This window comes from Acyrthosiphon pisum, chromosome A2, assembly GCF_005508785.2.
Source record: "Acyrthosiphon pisum isolate AL4f chromosome A2, pea_aphid_22Mar2018_4r6ur, whole genome shotgun sequence".
Classification (NCBI taxonomy): domain Eukaryota; kingdom Metazoa; phylum Arthropoda; class Insecta; order Hemiptera; family Aphididae; genus Acyrthosiphon; species Acyrthosiphon pisum.
Window position 1 is genome coordinate 29,217,748 of NC_042495.1, and position 18,806 is coordinate 29,236,553.

Sequence of the window (18,806 nt, forward strand, 5' to 3'; positions counted from 1 at the left end):
TTTTAGTAGATTTAAATTTCAATAACAAAAATATTACTTTTTCAATTCTGCGTTTATAAATGAACATTATTATAATCTCCATAAACACACCTATCTATAATCTATAAGTTATAAAATATTATATTAAAATTAATATTGGATGTTAAAAAAGTATTCCGAATACTGTACTCAGAATACTTGTAAAAAGTATTCGGAATACTACTCAAGTTTGGTAATTTGTTCCCAACCAGCATCAACATTTCCATCGACTATTATTTGCTTACTTTGTAGAGCCGCCTTGAAACTGTTTACAAAATGTTTGCCTATATCTTATTATTCCAATTTATCTATGTCAAGCCTCCGTCCCGCAGTCATCAATTGCTTATGTCATTGTTATCATTCTCCTCAGGATCCCCTGAATTACAAATGTGTGCACCAAATCTTATAACGTATATTTGAATCTTAACATTAAAACTTTTTAAATAACAATATTTTCAATAGTCCGATACTCTTTTTTTAGTATCCATTTAAATAAATATTTTGTCGAAATATCATATGCATAATGAATCACATAACAAAATATTTATTATTAATACTGTAATATAGTTTGATGTTATTTTAAAAATATTAATTTAAACGAATAATGATCTCAACCATAGTAATAATATGTTCAATGCAAAAGTAGATATAACATATTAAAGTTAACAACACAATATTAGTTCTGCTGAACGTAAATTTGATACATATAAATCGTATGTACCTACCTAGACTGATTTTACAAAGCGGATATATTTTAGGACTTTAAGCTCAGCCCTTAATAGTAAATAGATATCAAAAATCGAGTCTGCAGTTATAAGGTAAATGAAAAAAAAAAATTCGAAAACCGTTCTTGATGCCGATACATTTGAAAAAACTTTTTTGAAACCGAAACCAAATCCAAAAAAATTGAAAAACAGTTCTTAGACCTGAACCAAAACCATAAAATGTAGAATACCGTTCTCAAAAACCGAAACCGTAACCTCTACAATTTGGAACGGTTTCGATCCCTGCCCAGCACAATGTTTGCTTTTAGGGGTGCCGCAATATGTATCCCATGGTATGTTATGTCAATCTTTTTTGTATTATTTATGTTTTTGTTGCGATAAAGTTCATAATTATTATTATTATTATGTTTCTGACTAGTTTTCTGTATACAACTATCTAATGTTATATTACTAGCAATTACTTGGAAAATATTTAGCAGTATAATATACTATGTAGAAATCGATCGAACAAAGTGAAAAAATTGAAAAAAATCTGCTCAAATGTAAACATTGCATTTTCACCGTGTTTACTTTAGCATACTAATTAATTACTCAGGTGGTAGACAAAATAAAAAATAATTTACCTATGGAGATTCTAACGTATAGTGAACTATCGTTGCATTTATGACTTGTTACTGAACGAAGATGAAAAGTACATCTCTTTTATATCTACAATTAGTGCTTGATAATCAACAATAATTTTTATATCATGAACCCTAAACTGTTATAGTAAAATTATATTTTTATAAATTATTTTATCATAATATATTATAATAACCGCGGATTTTAATGCAATTGTATAGAATTATGTTTAATTATTTTAGGTTTATTTTTGGATTTTAGTCAATAATTTTGAAGAATCAAATAACAATCCTTCCGAGATAATCACAACAGTTTTTCTTGCATATTTCTGCATATGATGATATTTGCATATATATCTGTATAATTGACTAAGTTGAATATTATTATTGCATATTGCAGTGAAATTAAACTATATATGTTTACTGTTATCAAAAAATTCTGATGAAAGAGTAAAATAATATTTCGTCGAGTCGAAAATTCTATCGATTACGGTCTACGAATACCAATTAGTTATGCGTAAACTATAATATGTTTTTAATCATACATACCCCTACAATGTGAGAATTCTATAATTATGGGTATTTGGGAAATTTAAAAAGAAATATGAAATGATCTAATAACTCATGTTTTATCATTTATTTTTTATACAATACATTTAATAATTATATAAATATAAGCACATTTTTTAGTTTCTTTCAAAAAATATTGCTAGGCATCAATGAGATGGTTGAACTTGGTGGTTTTTAGCAAGTTTTTTTGATATGAGGTTCGATGTTTGTTAACTTAAGTCGTAAATCTCCTCTTGTCACGATATCGAATCGATTCCTCTTTTTTGTAATTAAATCTGTTATAGTGCTGAACCCTCGCTCGACGAGATATGAGGAAGGAAAAGGCTATTAAAAATTTTTTAACGAGAGTCCACAGTCCAGGATAATGATGAATTATGTTAGTTTGAAGCCAATGTTCCGTGAGCCGATCACTACCCTATTGAACCTGGATTTCAATGTTTCATTAGTCGAGAGTTCGATTAGTTGCTTAATGGGACCTTTTTGATTACACTGTGTGCGGCTGAATGGTGTAAAACCGTTTCTGAAATGTCTTTGATAGCTGGAAGTATTAACTCTCAATCATAACCTCCCCACAGTTAAAAAAATACTATTTAACCACCCAATGGCCTATGTCGCCGTAGGTTAGTAAATAATAGAAAAAAAAATTAATACTAATATTATATTATTGTGATGAAAATTTCATTAACTTCTTCCGACTAAATTGATAACTGTATACCTTATTGGGGCCCCACAATTCAATCCGGTGTCCATTTAACTAATTCTCTATCCCATTTTGTAAGTGCTGTTTAAATTTTTCGTTTGTAGTTTCAGCCACATTTCAAGACATTTATGTGTACGTAGTATATAGGTCACCATATGTTATGAATTTTAATTTCTGTTAAAATAATACTTTTTTGACTCTTAAGTATAACGTAGGTTGATTAAATTTTGGCCGGAAATGTTGTTTATTATATATATTTTTTATTTTTTAAGATTTAGTCGGTTGAGCCCTTAAACAATATTATAATATTATAAATTTTTATTCGTTGCTACGGTGATAAACAAAGCGTTAGATATGAAATGTTGAAACCGAAGCCTCTTTCTTATAGACATTTTGTATACAGGATAAAAAAAAAATTTAAAAAATAAACACCATTGTAAAACCACTATATTCCTCGACCCGCTCAGAATCTAAAATGGGACACTGCCTTGCTCTAAATTAGGTGTCGAGTGGGTCAATTTTATATTTGTGTTATGTTTGGTTTCAATTCGATACTCCACAATATCGATTACCGTCTACAAATTACAGTTATCAGCTACCACGAGCAGTTGAGTTTTACAGCACTGTACATTGCATATTATGTAAACAACAAAATATTATTGACCTATCTAACAGACTTGGGTAGAATACTTTTAAAAAGTATTTCAAATACATATTCGAATACTTTATAATAATAATATTCCTAAGTATTTGGAATATTTTTTTTTTAGTAGATTTAAATTTCAATAACAAAAATATTACTTTTTCAATTCTGCGTTTATAAATGAACATTATTATAATCTCCATAAACACACCTATCTATAATCTATAAGTTATAAAATATTATATTAAAATTAATATTGGATGTTAAAAAAGTATTCCGAATACTGTACTCAGAATACTTGTAAAAAGTATTCGGAATACTACTCAAGTTTGGTAATTTGTTCCCAACCAGCATCAACATTTCCATCGACTATTATTTGCTTACTTTGTAGAGCCGCCTTGAAACTGTTTACAAAATGTTTGCCTATATCTTATTATTCCAATTTATCTATGTCAAGCCTCCGTCCCGCAGTCATCAATTGCTTATGTCATTGTTATCATTCTCCTCAGGATCCCCTGAATTACAAATGTGTGCACCAAATCTTATAACGTATATTTGAATCTTAACATTAAAACTTTTTAAATAACAATATTTTCAATAGTCCGATACTCTTTTTTTAGTATCCATTTAAATAAATATTTTGTCGAAATATCATAAGCATAATGAATCACATAACAAAATATTTATTATTAATACTGTAATATAGTTTGATGTTATTTTAAAAATATTAATATATACGAATAATGATCTCAACCATAGTAATAATATGTTCAATGCAAAAGTAGATATAACATATTAAAGTTAACAACACAATATTAGTTCTGCTGAACGTAAATTTGATACATATAAATCGTATGTACCTACCTAGACTGATTTTACAAAGCGGATATATTTTAGGACTTTAAGCTCAGCCCTTAATAGTAAATAGATAGCAAAAATCGAGTCTGCAGTTATAAGGTAAATGAAAAAAAAAAATTCGAAAACCGTTCTTGATGCCGATACATTTGAAAAAACTTTTTTGAAACCGAAACCAAATCCAAAAAAATTGAAAAACCGTTCTTAGAACCTGAACCAAAACCATAAAATGTAGAAAACCGTTCTCAAAAACCGAAACCGTAACCTCTACAATTTGGAACGGTTTCGATCCCTGCCCAGCACAATGTTTGCTTTTAGGGGTGCCGCAATATGTATCCCATGGTATGTTATGTCAATCTTTTTTGTATTATTTATGTTTTTGTTGCGATAAAGTTCATAATTATTATTATTATTATGTTTCTGACTAGTTTTCTGTATACAACTATCTAATGTTATATTACTAGAAATTACTTGGAAAATATTTAGCAGTATAATATACTATGTAGAAATCGATCGAACAAAGTGAAAAAATTGAAAAAAATCTGCTCAAATGTAAACATTGCATTTTCACCGTGTTTACTTTAGCATACTAATTAATTACTCAGGTGGTAGACAAAATAAAAAATAATTTACCTACGGAGATTCTAACGTATAGTGAACTATCGTTGCATTTATGACTTGTTACTGAACGAAGATGAAAAGTACATCTCTTTTATATCTACAATTAGTGCTTGATAATCAACAATAATTTTTATATCATGAACCCTAAACTGTTATAGTAAAATTATATTTTTATAAATTATTTTATCATAATTTATTATAATAACGCGGATTTTAATGCAATTGTATAGAATTATGTTTAATTATTTTAGGTTTATTTTTGGATTTTAGTCAATAATTTTGAAGAATCAAATAACAATCCTTCCGAGATAATCACAACAGTTTTTCTTGCATATTTCTGCATATGATGATATTTGCATATATATCTGTATAATTGACTAAGTTGAATATTATTATTGCATATTGCAGTGAAATTAAACTATATATGTTTACTGTTATCAAAAAATTCTGATGAAAGAGTAAAATAATATTTCGTCGAGTCGAAAATTCTATCGATTACGGTCTACGAATACCAATTAGTTATGCGTAAACTATAATATGTTTTTAATCATACATACCCCTACAATGTGAGAATTCTATAATTATGGGTATTTGGGAAATTTAAAAAGAAATATGAAATGATCTAATAACTCATGTTTTATCATTTATTTTTTATACAATACATTTAAAAAAATATAAATATAAGCACATTTTTTAGTTTCTTTCAAAAAATATTGCTAGGCATCAATGAGATGGTTGAACTTGGTGGTTTTTAGCAAGTTTTTTTGATATGAGGTTCGATGTTTGTTAACTTAAGTCGTAAATCTCCTCTTGTCACGATATCGAATCGATTCCTCTTTTTTGTAATTAAATCTGTTATAGTGCTGAACCCTCGCTCGACGAGATATGAGGAAGGAAAAGGCTATTAAAAATTTTTTAACGAGAGTCCACAGTCCAGGATAATGATGAATTATGTTAGTTTGAAGCCAATGTTCCGTGAGCCGATCACTACCCTATTGAACCTGGATTTCAATGTTTCATTAGTCGAGAGTTCGATTAGTTGCTTAATGGGACCTTTTTGATTACACTGTGTGCGGCTGAATGGTGTAAAACCGTTTCTGAAATGTCTTTGATAGCTGGAAGTATTAACTCTCAATCATAACCTCCCCACAGTTAAAAAAATACTATTTAACCACCCAATGGCCTATGTCGCCGTAGGTTAGTAAATAATAGAAAAAAAATTAATACTAATATTATATTATTGTGATGAAAATTTCATTAACTTCTTCCGACTAAATTGATAACTGTATACCTTATTGGGGCCCCACAATTCAATCCGGTGTCCATTTAACTAATTCTCTATCGCATTTTGTAAGTGCTGTTTAAATTTTTCGTTTGTAGTTTCAGCCACATTTCAAGACATTTGTGTGTACGTAGTATATAGGTCACCATATGTTATGAATTTTAATTTCTGTTAAAATAATACTTTTTTGACTCTTAAGTATAACGTGGTTGATTAAATTTTGGCCGGAAATGTTGTTTATTATATATATTTTTTATTTTTTAAGATTTAGTCGGTTGAGCCCTTAAACAATATAATAATATTATAAATTTTTATTCGTTGCTACGGTGATAAACAAAGCGTTAGATATGAAATGTTGAAAACGAAGCCTCTTTCTTATAGACATTTTGTATACAGGATAAAAAAAAAATTTAAAAAATAAACACCATTGTAAAACCACTATATTCCTCGACCCGCTCAGAATCTAAAATGGGACACTGCCTTGCTCTAAATTAGGTGTCGAGTGGGTCAATTTTATATTTGTGTTATGTTTGGTTTCAATTCGATACTCCACAATATCGATTACCGTCTACAAATTACAGTTATCAGCTACTACGAGCAGTTGAGTTTTACAGCACTGTACATTGCATATTATGTAAACAACAAAATATTATTGACCTATCTAACAGACTTGGGTAGAATACTTTTAAAAAGTATTTCAAATACATATTCCGAATACTTAAAAAAAAAGTATTCGAATACTTTATAATAATAATATTCCTAAGTATTTGGAATACTTTTTGTTAGTAGATTTAAATTTCAATAACAAAAATATTACTTTTTCAATTCTGCGTTTATAAATGAACATTATTATAATCTCGATAAACACACCTATCTATAATCTATAAGTTATAAAATATTATATTAAAATTAATATTGGATGTTAAAAAAGTATTCCGAATACTGTACTCAGAATACTTGTAAAAAGTATTCAAAAGTATTTAAAAAGTATTCGGAATACTACTCAAGTTTGGTAATTTGTTCCCAACCAGCATCAACATTTCCATCGACTATTATTTGCTTACTTTGTAGAGCCGCCTTGAAACTGTTTACAAAATGTTTGCCTATATCTTATTATTCCAATTTATCTATGTCAAGCCTCCGTCCCGCAGTCATCAATTGCTTATGTCATTGTTATCATTCTCCTCAGGATCCCCTGAATTACAAATGTGTGCACCAAATCTTATAACGTATATTTGAATCTTAACATTAAAACTTTTTAAATAACAAAATTTTCAATAGTCCGATACTCTTTTTTTAGTATCCATTTAAATAAATATTTTGTCGAAATATCATAAGCATAATGAATCACATAACAAAATATTTATTATTAATACTGTAATATAGTTTGATGTTATTTTAAAAATATTAATATATACGAATAATGATCTCAACCATAGTAATAATATGTTCAATGCAAAAGTAGATATAACATATTAAAGTTAACAACACAATATTAGTTCTGCTGAACGTAAATTTGATACATATAAATCGTATGTACCTACCTAGACTGATTTTACAAAGCGGATATATTTTAGGACTTTAAGCTCAGCCCTTAATAGTAAATAGATAGCAAAAATCGAGTCTGCAGTTATAAGGTAAATGAAAAAACAAAATTCGAAAACCGTTCTTGATGCCGATACATTTGAAAAAACTTTTTTGAAACCGAAACCAAATCCAAAAAAATTGAAAAACCGTTCTTAGAACCTGAACCAAAACCATAAAATGTAGAAAACCGTTCTCAAAAACCGAAACCGTAACCTCTACAATTTGGAACGGTTTCGATCCCTGCCCAGCACAATGTTTGCTTTTAGGGGTGCCGCAATATGTATCCCATGGTATGTTATGTCAATCTTTTTTGTATTATTTATGTTTTTGTTGCGATAAAGTTCATAATTATTATTATTATTATTATGTTTCTGACTAGTTTTCTGTATACAACTATCTAATGTTATATTACTAGCAATTACTTGGAAAATATTTAGCAGTATAATATACTATGTAGAAATCGTAAACATTGCATTTTCACCGTGTTTACTTTAGCATACTAATTAATTACTCAGGTGGTAGACAAAATAAAAAATAATTTACCTACGGAGATTCTAACGTATAGTGAACTATCGTTGCATTTATGACTTGTTACTGAACGAAGATGAAAAGTACATCTCTTTTATATCTACAATTAGTGCTTGATAATCAACAATAATTTTTATATCATGAACCCTAAACTGTTATAGTAAAATTATATTTTTATAAATTATTTTATCATAATTTATTATAATAACGCGGATTTTAATGCAATTGTATAGAATTATGTTTAATTATTTTAGGTTTATTTTTGGATTTTAGTCAATAATTTTGAAGAATCAAATAACAATCCTTCCGAGATAATCACAACAGTTTTTCTTGCATATTTCTGCATATGATGATATTTGCATATATATCTGTATAATTGACTAAGTTGAATATTATTATTGCATATTGCAGTGAAATTAAACTATATATGTTTACTGTTATCAAAAAATTCTGATGAAAGAGTAAAATAATATTTCGTCGAGTCGAAAATTCTATCGATTACGGTCTACGAATACCAATTAGTTATGCGTAAACTATAATATGTTTTTAATCATACATACCCCTACAATGTGAGAATTCTATAATTATGGGTATTTGGGAAATTTAAAAAGAAATATGAAATGATCTAATAACTCATGTTTTATCATTTATTTTTTATACAATACATTTAAAAAAATATAAATATAAGCACATTTTTTAGTTTCTTTCAAAAAATATTGCTAGGCATCAATGAGATGGTTGAACTTGGTGGTTTTTAGCAAGTTTTTTTGATATGAGGTTCGATGTTTGTTAACTTAAGTCGTAAATCTCCTCTTGTCACGATATCGAATCGATTCCTCTTTTTTGTAATTAAATCTGTTATAGTGCTGAACCCTCGCTCGACGAGATATGAGGAAGGAAAAGGCTATTAAAAATTTTTTAACGAGAGTCCACAGTCCAGGATAATGATGAATTATGTTAGTTTGAAGCCAATGTTCCGTGAGCCGATCACTACCCTATTGAACCTGGATTTCAATGTTTCATTAGTCGAGAGTTCGATTAGTTGCTTAATGGGACCTTTTTGATTACACTGTGTGCGGCTGAATGGTGTAAAACCGTTTCTGAAATGTCTTTGATAGCTGGAAGTATTAACTCTCAATCATAACCTCCCCACAGTTAAAAAAATACTATTTAACCACCCAATGGCCTATGTCGCCGTAGGTTAGTAAATAATAGAAAAAAAAATTAATACTAATATTATATTATTGTGATGAAAATTTCATTAACTTCTTCCGACTAAATTGATAACTGTATACCTTATTGGGGCCCCACAATTCAATCCGGTGTCCATTTAACTAATTCTCTATCGCATTTTGTAAGTGCTGTTTAAATTTTTCGTTTGTAGTTTCAGCCACATTTCAAGACATTTGTGTGTACGTAGTATATAGGTCACCATATGTTATGAATTTTAATTTCTGTTAAAATAATACTTTTTTGACTCTTAAGTATAACGTAGGTTGATTAAATTTTGGCCGGAAATGTTGTTTATTATATATATTTTTTATTTTTTAAGATTTAGTCGGTTGAGCCCTTAAACAATATTATAATATTATAAATTTTTATTCGTTGCTACGGTGATAAACAAAGCGTTAGATATGAAATGTTGAAACCGAAGCCTCTTTCTTATAGACATTTTGTATACAGGATAAAAAAAAAATTTTAAAAATAAACACCATTGTAAAACCACTATATTCCTCGACCCGCTCAGAATCTAAAATGGGACACTGCCTTGCTCTAAATTAGGTGTCCAGTGGGTCAATTTTATATTTGTGTTAAGTTTGGTTTCAATTCGATACTCCACAATATCGATTACCGTCTACAAATTACAGTTATCAGCTACCACGAGCAGTTGAGTTTTACAGCACTGTACATTGCATATTATGTAAACAACAAAATATTATTGACCTATCTAACAGACTTGGGTAGAATACTTTTAAAAAGTATTTCAAATACATATTCCGAATACTTAAAAAAAAAGTATTCGAATACTTTATAATAATAATATTCCTAAGTATTTGGAATACTTTTTGTTAGTAGATTTAAATTTCAATAACAAAAATATTACTTTTTCAATTCTGCGTTTATAAATGAACATTATTATAATCTCGATAAACACACCTATCTATAATCTATAAGTTATAAAATATTATATTAAAATTAATATTGGATGTTAAAAAAGTATTCCGAATACTGTACTCAGAATACTTGTAAAAAGTATTCAAAAGTATTTAAAAAGTATTCGGAATACTACTCAAGTTTGGTAATTTGTTCCCAACCAGCATCAACATTTCCATCGACTATTATTTGCTTACTTTGTAGAGCCGCCTTGAAACTGTTTACAAAATGTTTGCCTATATCTTATTATTCCAATTTATCTATGTCAAGCCTCCGTCCCGCAGTCATCAATTGCTTATGTCATTGTTATCATTCTCCTCAGGATCCCCTGAATTACAAATGTGTGCACCAAATCTTATAACGTATATTTGAATCTTAACATTAAAACTTTTTAAATAACAATATTTTCAATAGTCCGATACTCTTTTTTTAGTATCCATTTAAATAAATATTTTGTCGAAATATCATAAGCATAATGAATCACATAACAAAATATTTATTATTAATACTGTAATATAGTTTGATGTTATTTTAAAAATATTAATATATACGAATAATGATCTCAACCATAGTAATAATATGTTCAATGCAAAAGTAGATATAACATATTAAAGTTAACAACACAATATTAGTTCTGCTGAACGTAAATTTGATACATATAAATCGTATGTACCTACCTAGACTGATTTTACAAAGCGGATATATTTTAGGACTTTAAGCTCAGCCCTTAATAGTAAATAGATAGCAAAAATCGAGTCTGCAGTTATAAGGTAAATGAAAAAACAAAATTCGAAAACCGTTCTTGATGCCGATACATTTGAAAAAACTTTTTTGAAACCGAAACCAAATCCAAAAAAATTGAAAAACCGTTCTTAGAACCTGAACCAAAACCATAAAATGTAGAAAACCGTTCTCAAAAACCGAAACCGTAACCTCTACAATTTGGAACGGTTTCGATCCCTGCCCAGCACAATGTTTGCTTTTAGGGGTGCCGCAATATGTATCCCATGGTATGTTATGTCAATCTTTTTTGTATTATTTATGTTTTTGTTGCGATAAAGTTCATAATTATTATTATTATTATGTTTCTGACTAGTTTTCTGTATACAACTATCTAATGTTATATTACTAGCAATTACTTGGAAAATATTTAGCAGTATAATATACTATGTAGAAATCGTAAACATTGCATTTTCACCGTGTTTACTTTAGCATACTAATTAATTACTCAGGTGGTAGACAAAATAAAAAATAATTTACCTACGGAGATTCTAACGTATAGTGAACTATCGTTGCATTTATGACTTGTTACTGAACGAAGATGAAAAGTACATCTCTTTTATATCTACAATAAATTAGTGCTTGATAATCAACAATAATTTTTATATCATGAACCCTAAACTGTTATAGTAAAATTATATTTTTATAAATTATTTTATCATAATTTATTATAATAACGCGGATTTTAATGCAATTGTATAGAATTATGTTTAATTATTTTAGGTTTATTTTTGGATTTTAGTCAATAATTTTGAAGAATCAAATAACAATCCTTCCGAGATAATCACAACAGTTTTTCTTGCATATTTCTGCATATGATGATATTTGCATATATATCTGTATAATTGACTAAGTTGAATATTATTATTGCATATTGCAGTGAAATTAAACTATATATGTTTACTGTTATCAAAAAATTCTGATGAAAGAGTAAAATAATATTTCGTCGAGTCGAAAATTCTATCGATTACGGTCTACGAATACCAATTAGTTATGCGTAAACTATAATATGTTTTTAATCATACATACCCCTACAATGTGAGAATTCTATAATTATGGGTATTTGGGAAATTTAAAAAGAAATATGAAATGATCTAATAACTCATGTTTTATCATTTATTTTTTATACAATACATTTAAAAAAATATAAATATAAGCACATTTTTTAGTTTCTTTCAAAAAATATTGCTAGGCATCAATGAGATGGTTGAACTTGGTGGTTTTTAGCAAGTTTTTTTGATATGAGGTTCGATGTTTGTTAACTTAAGTCGTAAATCTCCTCTTGTCACGATATCGAATCGATTCCTCTTTTTTGTAACAATTCCTCTTTTCTGTTACAGTGCTGAACCCTCGCTCGACGAGATATGAGGAAGGAAAAGGCTATTAAACATTTTTTAACGAGAGTCCACAGTCCAGGATAATGATGAATTATGTTAGTTTGAAGCCAAAGCTCCGTGAGCCGATCACTACCCTTGAACCTGGATTTCAATGTTTCATTAGTCGAAAGTTCGATTAGTTGCTTAATGGGACCTTTTCGATTACACTGTGTGCGACTGAATGGTGTAAAACCGTTTCTAAAATTTCTTTAACAGCTGGAAGTATTAACTCTCAATCATAACCTCCCCACAGTTAAAAAAAAAATACTATTTAACCACCCAATGGCCTATGTCGCCGTAGGTTAGTAAATAATAGAAAAAAGAAATTAATATTAATATTATATTATTGTGATGAAAATTTCATTAACTTCTTCCGACTAAATTGATAACTGTATACCTTATTGGGGCCCCACAATTCAATCCGGTGTCCATTTAACTAATTCTCTATCGCATTTTGTAAGTGCTGTTTAAATTTTTCGTTTGTAGTTTCAGCCACATTTCAAGACATTTGTGTGTACGTAGTATATAGGTCACCATATGTTATGAATTTTAATTTCTGTTAAAATAATACTTTTTTGACTCTTAAGTATAACGTAGGTTGATTAAATTTTGGCCGGAAATGTTGTTTATTATATATATTTTTTATTTTTTAAGATTTAGTCGGTTGAGCCCTTAAACAATATTAAAATGCATGGCACATATAATATAAGTAATGTATACAATAACAATACCAAATAACCAAATTTTTATTCCGGGCAAAGGAAAATTGAAGATAAGTTTTGAACACCATACACCGAATAACCAATTGAACAAAGTTTGAATCATAATATGATAATTATATATTATATAGGTAAAGATAGTACATAATATTTTTACGAGCAAAGAAGTGAACGGGATCAGCTAAAATATATTTATAATTAAAGCCTTTTTGAGTCCTTGAACTTATACGTACAAGTTATAACATTGCCAATGTATTTCACCTAAAGTAACTTTTGCCCGGGCAACGCAGTGTGGGACAGCTATAGGTATATATAAATGAACGTTTGTGTGTAGATTAGACCTCTGGGATTAAATTAATAAGGGTTCAATTGGGTTTTTTTTTTTTGTTCATTGGATTTTAGTACGGTTAGGTTAGGTTAGGATTTTGTATTAATTGATTATATTAATCCACTGAAGGTGGAATTCAGTAAAAACGACAAACTTCGTATAACTTTGATACTTTAGAGTTAAATCATATACACTTACGTAGGTACAAACAGCACGGGGTCCACGATCTACCACAGGTTGATTGCCTACCTGCCAATATAATGTTGTGAATCAGAATTTTTACTCTGGGCAACGGAAAAGTTAAGATAAGTTTTGAACACCATACACCGAATAACCAATTGAACAAAGTTTGAGTCATATAGAGTTGGTACATTTAACGGGCAACGAGGTGCATGGGGTCAGCTATTTTTAATAAAAATATATTTATCATTAATACCGCTAGGTAGAAACATTTCAATACGTTTCCATTAACCGTTTTGTATATTTACTTGCCGATCACATTAAACGATAAAATTTGAATAAAAATTTATACATATCATGGTCCGAAGAAAAAATAAACAACCAATCACGAGCGAAGCTGTGACGGGTCGCCTAGTATACAATAATATGGTACTAAGATTTATATACAACTATTTTATTTATTAATTTAAAAGGACAAGTTCGCATTCACAATATAGATAATATTATATAAGTTGATTTGTATTAAATATTTATTTTAAGCTTTACAATTATCTGAGGTGCTGTTAATGAACGGTCTCCTATTTTCGTGATTCATATTTGTATATATTTTTCTATGTTATCCTTATCGCTTATTGTTTTTTATTTTGTAAACAGATTGAATATATTTAAATAAAAAATAAAAAAAATTTGCATTTATCATAATCTTAATGAATATTTTGATTATTAAACTAAGTCCATTTTTCTCACTGTATGCTTAGATTATTACTTGTAAATTGGAGGGTGTAAACACCTTGATTTTTCATTTTGTATAGGCTATAGATAGGTAAATGGTAGCTCACGCATGACTCTTTTTAGCAAACGAAAAAAGACAGACATTTTTTTTTTGTCAATCTAAATGGTTGAAAGTCTTTACATTTTTATTTTTTTTTTTATTTTTTTAGTAAGAATCTATTTATCACATGAACATAAAATTTACATAATAAACAAAGAGATTATATACCTTCTAAAAGTGATGCTTGTGAAGGTAGAGAGCGACAAATTACTTACAAATAATAATTAAAATAATATAGATACACAAAAAAGAATACAAAAACTGCTCGTAAACATATTATAAAACTATCCTAAGTACAATATTAACCAGTTATTAAATGTTATATTTGTTATATAACGTATAATATATATGAAGGTCATGTACTCATCTTCACGTATTATGACGTTCAATTTCTATACGTTATAAATAAAAAAATATATTTGTCAAATTATTAATTTGAGATGGGTATAGTTTAAATTAGTAAATAATAGTAAAGTAAAAGTAAAATGGTAACAGTGTACATTATGATAAAATTTCAATAAAATTGTTTTTTATAATTTATAAATTAGAAACTAGAAAGACACATTCACTCTTTATGTGATTTACATACTAATTAAAAAAAAAAAAATAGATAAACTTTTTTTAAACTGAGTTAAGTTAATATTTTTTTTCTATATTAACTGTTAACTTATCGAGTTAAATTTATAATTTGTTAACTGTTAACTTATCGATCTTGTGTCCTCTCAACTCAACTTAACTTGAGTTAATTATTTTCATTAACTTGCCCACCTTTGTATAATGGTACCGCTGAGTATATAATATAGTATTTAATACTTTTTAGTTTTTTTACTATTTCATATTTTTATATTATATTGGTTATTTATAAAAAAATGTTTTCATATTTTTAAAGCGAGCAGAAAAAAAATAGATACGTCAACAGCCATACAATTATATGGTCCTAATTTAGAATTATACAATAATAATATACCTACATACGAATATAAACGAAGATAAAAAGTACCTACATCTCTTTTATATCTACAAGTGCTTGATAATCAACAATAATTTTTATATCATGAACCCTAAAATGCTATAGCAAAAATTGTATTTTTATAAATTATTTTATCATAATTTATTATAATAACGCGGATTTTTATGCAATTGTATAGAATTATGTTTAATTATTTTAGTTTTATATTTGGATTTTAGTCAATATATTTGAAGAATCAAATAACAATCCTTCCGAGATAATCACAACAGTTTTTCTTGCATATTTCTGCATATGATGATATTTGCATATATATCTGTATAATTGACTAAGTTGAATATTATTATTGCATATTGCAGTGAAATTAAACTATATATGTTTACTGTTATCAAAAAATTCTGATGAAAGAGTAAAATAATATTTCGTCGAGTCGAAAATTCTATCGATTACGGTCTACGAATACCAATTAGTTATGCGTAAACTATAATATGTTTTTAATCATACATACCCCTACAATGTGAGGATTCTATGATTAAGGGTATTTGGGAAATTTAAAAAGAAATATTAAATGATCTAATAACTCATGTTTTATCATTTATTTTTTATACAAAACATTTAAAAAAATATAAATATAAGCACATTTTTTAGTTTCTTTAAAAAAATATTGCTAGGCATCAATGAGATGGTTGAACTTGGTGGTTTTTAGCAAGTTTTTTGATATGAGGTTCGATGTTTGTTAACTTAAGTCGTAAATCTCCTCTTGTCACGATATCGAATCGATTCCTCTTTTTTGTAATTAAATCTGTTACAGTGCTGAACCCTCGCTCGACGAGATATGAGGAAGGAAAAGGCTATTAAAAATTTTTTAACGAGAGTCCACAGTCCAGGATAATGATGAATTACGTTAGTTTGAAGCCAAAGTTCCGTGAGCCGATCACTACCCTATTGAACCTGGATTTCAATGTTTCATTAGTCGAAAGTTCGATTAGTTGCTTAATGGGACCTTTTCGATTACACTGTGTGCGACTGAATGGTGTAAAACCGTTTCTAAAATTTCTTTAACAGCTGGAAGTATTAACTCTCAATCATAACCTCCCCACAGTTAAAAAAAAAAATACTATTTAACCACCCAATGGCCTATGTCGCCGTAGGTTAGTAAATAATAAAAAAAGAAATTAATATTAATATTATATTATTGTGATGAATATCTCATTAACTTCTTCCGACTAAATTGATAACTGTATACCTTATTGGGGCCCCACAATTCAATCCGGTGTCCATTTAACTAATTCTCTATCGCATTTTGTAAGTGCTGTTTAAATTTTTCGTTTGTAGTTTCAGCCACATTTCAAGACATTTGTGTGTACGTAGTATATAGGTCACCATATGTTATGAATTTTTAATTTCTGTTAAAATAATACTTTTTTGACTCTTAAGTATAACGTAGGTTGATTAAATTTTGGCCGGAAATGTTGTTTATAATATATATTTTTTATTTTTTAAGATTTAGTCGGTTGAGCCCTTAAACAATATTAAAATGCATGGCACATATAATATAAGTAATGTATACAATAACAATACCAAATAACCAAATTTTTATTCCGGGCAAAGGAAAATTGAAGATAAGTTTTGAACACCATACACCGAATAACCAATTGAACAAAGTTTGAATCATAATATGATAATTATATATTATATAGGTAAAGATAGTACATAATATTTTTACGAGCAAAGAAGTGAACGGGATCAGCTAAAATATATTTATAATTAAAGCCTTTTTGAGTCCTTGAACTTATACGTACAAAATATAACATTGCCAATGTATTTCACCTAAAGTAACTTTTGCCCGGGCAACGCAGTGTGGGACAGCTATAGGTATATATAAATGAACGTTTGTGTGTAGATTAGACCTCTGGGATTAAATTAATAAGGGTTCAATTTGGTTTTTTTTTTTTGTTCATTGGATTTTAGTACGGTTAGGTTAGGTTAGGATTTTGTATTAATTGATTATATTAATCCACTGAAGGTGGAATTCAGTAAAAACGACAAACTTCGTATAACTTTGATACTTTAGAGTTAAATCATATACACTTACGTAGGTACAAACAGCACGGGGTCCACGATCTACCACAGGTTGATTGCCTACCTGCCAATATAATGTTGTGAATCAGAATTTTTACTCTGGGCAACGGAAAAGTTAAGATAAGTTTTGAACACCATACACCGAATAACCAATTGAACAAAGTTTGAGTCATATAGAGTAGGTACATTTAACGGGCAACGAGGTGCATGGGGTCAGCTATTTTTAATAAAAATATATTTATCATTAATACCGCTAGGTAGAAACATTTCAATACGTTTCCATTAACCGTTTTGTATATTTACTTGCCGATCACATTAAACGATAAAATTTGAATAAAAATTTATACATATCATGGTCCGAAGAAAAAATAAACAACCAATCACGAGCGAAGCTGTGACGGGTCGCCTAGTATACAATAATATGGTACTAAGATTTATATACAACTATTTTATTTATTAATTTAAAAGGACAAGTTCGCATTCACAATATAGATAATATTATATAAGTTGATTTGTATTAAATATTTATTTTAAGCTTTACAATTATCTGAGGTGCTGTTAATGAACGGTCTCCTATTTTCGTGATTCATATTTGTATATATTTTTCTATGTTATCCTTATCGCTTATTGTTTTTTATTTTGTAAACAGATTGAATATATTTAAATAAAAAATAAAAAAAATTTGCATTTATCATAATCTTAATGAATATTTTGATTATTAAACTAAGTCCATTTTTCTCACTGTATGCTTAGATTATTACTTGTAAATTGGAGGGTGTAAACACCTTGATTTTTCATTTTGTATAGGCTATAGATAGGTAAATGGTAGCTCACGCATGACTCTTTTTAGCAAACGAAAAAAGACAGACATTTTTTTTTGTCAATCTAAATGGTTGAAAGTCTTTACATTTTTATTTTTTTTTTTATTTTTTTAGTAAGAATCTATTTATCACATGAACATAAAATTTACATAATAAACAAAGAGATTATATACCTTCTAAAAGTGATGCTTGTGAAGGTAGAGAGCGACAAATTACTTACAAATAATAATTAAAATAATATAGATACACAAAAAAGAATACAAAAACTGCTCGTAAACATATTATAAAACTATCCTAAGTACAATATTAACCAGTTATTAAATGTTATATTTGTTATATAACGTATAATATATATGAACGTCATGTACTCATCTTCACGTATTATGACGTTCAATTTCTATACGTTATAAATAAAAAA

At 28.1% G+C, this 18,806-nt stretch overlaps 1 protein-coding gene across 1 annotated transcript in view; it reads left to right on the forward strand.

Moving 5' to 3' along the window:
* LOC115034134 overlaps window positions 1–18,806 on the forward strand; it is a 27,863-nt gene that overhangs the window by 4,255 nt on the left and 4,802 nt on the right. The gene's annotated exons all lie outside the window — the stretch shown is intronic.